The sequence below is a fragment of the Galeopterus variegatus genome, unplaced genomic scaffold (genome assembly GCF_000696425.1).
Source record: "Galeopterus variegatus unplaced genomic scaffold, G_variegatus-3.0.2 Scaffold1125, whole genome shotgun sequence".
Lineage (NCBI taxonomy): Eukaryota > Metazoa > Chordata > Mammalia > Dermoptera > Cynocephalidae > Galeopterus > Galeopterus variegatus.
The window spans coordinates 208,288-213,814 of NW_007727236.1; positions in this window are offsets into that span (position 1 = coordinate 208,288).

Consider the following 5,527-nt stretch of genomic DNA (forward strand, 5'->3'; position numbering starts at 1 on the left):
CAGGTGCTCCGTCCTGGGACATGTGTCCTGCATCTGCTCCATGACTGTCTCCCTTCATCAGGTGCAGTCCTGCAGTGCCCATGCAGCAGAGTGATGTGGAGATTTGGAGCCAGGCAGACTCGGCCCTGACTCTAAGCCCCGCTAGGTGGCCGAGGGACCATTTCCCAGCTGTAAAATGGGGGCAGTCATAGGCGCCATCTCCTAAGCAGGTTGTGACGACAGATGTGGCATGCTTAGTGCTAAGCAAGCAGGAGTGCAGGGGACCGCCACTCACATCCCTTCAGGGCCAGCAGCTGGGGTGCTGCTGGCGGACAGCCCTTGGCTGTGGGTCCTCTCCCTCCAGGAAGGGCTTAGGCTGGTGAAAACCACTTCACTAAAGGTCACGCCCCACAGGACCAGGGGGCTGTATCCAGTGACTGGTGATGGGGTGGGTGCAAGGCCACTTCCTGTGCTCCAACTTGGAGTAATTCAGAAGGGGCCTTCCCACCCAGGATCTGGGTGATGCCTCTTGAGGCTGTGTCACAGCCCAGCTCTCGCTCCATCCTCTGCCCCCTTCCCAGACCACATCGGTGTTGACCCAGACACTCCCTGATGAAAATCCTGCAGGCTTGTCTCCACCTCATAGTCTGCTGTTCAGGGAACCCAGTGAACCAACATTGTTATAATTATTATATCCTATGTGCTGTCAAAGCAATGGTAGTATCTGGTCCACTTCCTCACGGGCTTAGAGTCTGGCAGAAAGATGACATTCAGTTGTTGTGAGGCCCCCAAGGGGAGGCAAAAAAGCATACACACCCCGAGAAAAAGACCTGGAGGGCTGTGCACCAGCACGCTGCTGAGCTTTTCTCTGGGGACAGGATTATAGAAGTTGTGTTTTCATTTTTATAATTAACTGGATCTTCTGTTGTTCTAAGCTGACCCGAAAATTTAAAAAAAAAAAAAAAAACCCAGGCTAGATGCCTTCTGAATGTAAGTGGTAGATGTGGCCTTCTGCAGCCCAGCCCTATCAGGTCATGGCAGGGTAGTGGTTCTCTCTCCCAACGGACGTGGGGGCATTAGTGTCACTCAGGTCCAGCTGTTCAGCTCTTAGACAGAGCCTGGGTCTCCTTGAGTATGGTGCTTTCCCTCTGCCAAGCAGGGTAGGTGGAGGATAAACCTTGCTGAATAGGAGAAGCCGAAGAGGGAGAAGCTGAGTGGCCCAAAGGCACCCAGAGGAAGACCCCCAGGAGCCACTGGAATCACAGCAGCAGGAGGGTCTCCATTCGTTCATACCCTTCTGCATTCAGCAAGCGTCCACACTGAATGCCCACTCTGTGCAGCGACTGTTCTAGACACTAGAGATACAGCAGTGAGCAAAACAGAGGGAAAAGGCCGCCCTCAGGGAGCCTGGAGATCAGTGGGGAGGCAAGCCAGGTAACACAGACTACGCAGGATGGTGTGCAGTGGGGAGGAGCAGGGGCGGGGTGTGCTGGAGTGGGCAGGGCAGGGGCTGTGTCCCCTCTCCTTGGGGGGTTCCCATCCAGACACAGGTGAGCTGCCCACACCTCCCTGGCCCTAGGACCCACACAACCAAAGCCAGGCTGTTAAGGAAAAACAACTCCACCTCGTAAGTGATCACCTGCCTCATTAAATTTAATGGGCTGGTTACTCCTGTTAAATAAACACCAACTAATTATGAAAAACATATTTGCTGAAGTTTGACTATGGAACAGATGAACCAATTACATGGTTATTCAGCCTCAAAACATGCTCAGCAATGAAGTGGGGTGCAGGCCAGCAGCAGGGAGGGCTGGTGGAGAGCCTGGGATTCAGAGCTCCCATCCACTGTTTCCCACTTCCTTTCCAGAGCTTGGTGGGCCTCAAGAATGTCAGCATCCTAGAGAGTCAGCACCTGTGCCCACTCAGGTTCTGTATCAGTACCAGTGAGAGGACCCCAGCTCAAATGACTTGAGCAAAAAGAGTGTATGCTTGTGTGATTGAAAAGTCCAGAAGTAAGCTTCAGGCACAGCTGGATCTAGGAGCTTAACAACAGTTATTGGGACCTAGGCTCTCTCCTTCCAAATCTTAGCTCTGTTTTCCTCTGTGTTACCATTGTTCTTGGACTCCATGGGGTACCTCAGCAATTCTCACCTTACAGAGAGTTTACAGAGAGTTTCTCTTTCCCTTTAAGTTCCAGTTTTGTGTTTAAGGGCAGACAAAAAAATCACCCCAGAGCTAGCAAAGTAATATCAGAGAACTCTCAAGCAAGGCCAATAAACACGTGAAAAAAAGTTTTGCATCATTGTGACTTACCAGGGAAATCAAAGTAAAATCACAAAGGAACCCTCCACGTGCCCTCTGATGGCAGAAGCAGGCAGGACCGGCACAGTGCCAGGTGCCGGTGAGTTGGCAGTTCCTTACAGAGTTAGACATCCACCTGCACTGTGGAGCAGCAACGTCCTCCAGGATGGATACCCAGGAGGATGAACACGTGTGCTCTGTGAATTGTGTGTACGAGAGTGTTCGCCAGATTCGTTCATCACAGCCACAGGGCTGCAGCACCAAATGCCCCTGGAAAACAGAGGGGTTGAATCGCAGCCATTCATACAGCAAAGCGCTACACATGATGAGAAGAACAGGGAGGGCTCCCGGCAGTGACACGGACGAGCCTCGCAGAGACATGGCGCGAGAAGCCAGACGCAGGGGAATGCGTGGCTGTCCCAGCCTTCTGTCGCTCCTGACCCACGGCCACCAGCTTGGCAGCCTGCAGCAGCACGCATGAGCTCGCACGTGCCTGTGGGTCGGAGCCCTGGCGTGTCTTAGCTGTGTCCTCTGCCCAGGGTCCCACAAGTGAGGAGTTGAAACTATACCACCCCGGTTGTTGATTATTATGAATTAAAGGCACTCGAAAAACAGGAGGTGCAAAGAGATTATTCTGGCCTCTTTTCTGTTTCCCAAAAGCAGGGAGGAAATCCCTGCGTGCAGGCCGCCCTCCGGTACTAGGAGAGGCAACGTTCTCATCTCCAAAGAGAGAGCTTGGGACCCAGAGTGCGCCGCCGCTCAGACCTTGGCAGAATAACTCTTGTCTTTTAAGCCTCCCCACATAACTTAGTCGCTTCTTCACAACTGAATACTCTGTCTAACTCTAACTGCTTCTTTGGGTCATCATTTCCTTATAAGGGCTCCTGTGCCACATAAAACTCATATTATGCTTCTCTCCTGTTAACCTGTGTTAACGTCAGTTTAATGCTTGGACCCAGCCGGGACCCTAAGAGCGAGGTGGGATTTCTGTGTCCCCGNTCAGTTTAATGCTTGGACCCAGCCGGGACCCTAAGAGCGAGGTGGGATTTCTGTGTCCCCGTGCAAGGCTGCAGTTAAGGTGTGGCAAGACTCCATTGACAGGAAATTCAAGGACCAAAGACGGACATAACCCACTTATGGTGACGGGAGTCAGGCTGGTGGTTCTGGGGTGTTGGGGGGCGGTTATCGACGGGAGCCTCGGAGGGAGACTTTGCTTCTGGGTGGTTGCACATGTGCGAGCAGATGTGTGTAAGTGTAAAACTGCATTGAGCTGTATGTGTAAGGATTGTGCACTTTATCGTATGTGACTGAAGTAAAAATAAAGAAGGTGGGAAGAGAAAGGACAGGAGGAAGGAAGGAAGGAAGGGACGGTAGGTGGGAGGGAGGAGACGCAGAGAGGGATCTGGAGGTAATTTGTACCTCGAGATCTTCAGACAGTCTATTGGTTAGAGGAAGAAAGTGTGGCGGGGGGGACCTTACAAGGTTCGGGGCAGCGTGTGCAGTTCGTGTCTTTTGAGAAAACAGGGAGGTGGGGAGTGCTGGGTGTCTGCGTGTTTCTAGCAGCGCATGACTCTCGGCAAGGATGCAGGGCAGGGGCTGGAGAGAAACTGGCTTTTTACTGTGTGTCCTTTTATGCACTACTTGGATTTTTTCTTTTTACCATGATCATATATTTTAATAATTAAAACATCTGTTTAAGAAAAAGGCCAGACAATGGGAGGGTAGAGGGTTCTGGAGGTGGCAGCAGTGGTGGCATCAGAGCAGGTGTCCCCGTGCCCCCCCACCTCACCGTGTGCACTGAGAGGTGAGCGCAGCTGGTAGGAGTGAGAGGAACTTCTATCATCTGTTCCAGGGTGGGAACGTCGCTTGTATTTTCTTCACAGTGGCCACAGCAAAGGGTCAGTCACTGGGACAGCAGGCAGGGAGAGCACACCTGAGAATGCACACAGAGGAAGGTGAAACCAACAAGTGATACCTGCACTTCCGGTCAAGATGGCGGAATGGATGGTCCCAACCTCACTCTCTCCCACAAATCCACCAATTTACAACTATAAAAGAGCAACGACAGCCAAGCTGGGGCTGCTAGAGCTCAGGGGAAGAGGAGGAGAGACCTACGGAATGCAGGAAGGCCAGAGAAGCCACGATAAGAGAAAGAAAAACTGCTCTGACTGTTTCGAGCCCCAGCCACTTCAAGGCTGGAGCTGTTGAGCACACAGAGCAGGAGCGGGTAAAAGCTGCAGCTGTGCCCTTCAGATGGAGTTGCTTGGAGGCAGCAGGGGAGAAGAGGGCCTTGGTGGCCCCCAGGCCAGCGAGAACCCTAATAAGGTTCCTATGGACCCACATGGGAGAAAGGAGCTACAACAACTGAAAAACAGGCCAGTGAGTCATCACAAGGGACCAGAGCATGGCCTGTCCCACGGGAAGTGTTTGGAGCACAGGCGGTGGGAGAGACCGGCCACTGGGGGAACACTGGGGCACAGCAAGGACAGCTGATCTGCCTCTCAATCAGCACAGGACCACTCAGCAGAGATTGGTTGGGAATATAGAACTGTAAGGGGTACAGTTTGATGAAAAGACTCAGGCCCAGACCAGAGTTTCCACACAACCCAGGTGTACCGGATCTCATGAGACCCAGAAATACCTACAAAGTCAACTATTAAAACCTGAGCTGCACAAAAAGCCTTCCCCAGAGAATCAGCAGCAAAGCAGCAATTTAGCTCAACCACAGAGCTCAAGTACTGGTCCCTGCAGGAAGTTCCCCCATTTTAGAAGTAAGCAAAGGACAAAAAATTACTTCCAGAGCAGGATTTAAGTGGGGGGAGCAGGAAATAACCCAACACAGAACTGAAAGAAAAAACAAAGTACCCGCAACCAGGGACAAAGTTTGATATTAACTAGTAAAGGTCTCATTTCACCAAAGAACAACCATAATACCTAGAAGGACCAGAAGTCCCCTGTACTACCAAGCTAGAAAGCAGGGAGGGCTGGGAGCCTCAGCCATTCCCCTGATATGTACAACCTGTCCCAAGAGTGGGGGCCTCAGGCCTCGGCTACAGCCCCCAACAAGTGCAACCACCCCAGTGATGACCACCAAGCTGCCACAGGAAGTGCCCCAGGCCCTCCTGAGCCAGGGCGGTGGGGGGCTGAGGGCCTTGGCCACGCCACCTGACATGTGCAACCAGCCCACAACGACCACCAAGCCATAGCAAGAAGGGCCCCAGGTTCTTGAGCTGGGGTGGTGGGGGGG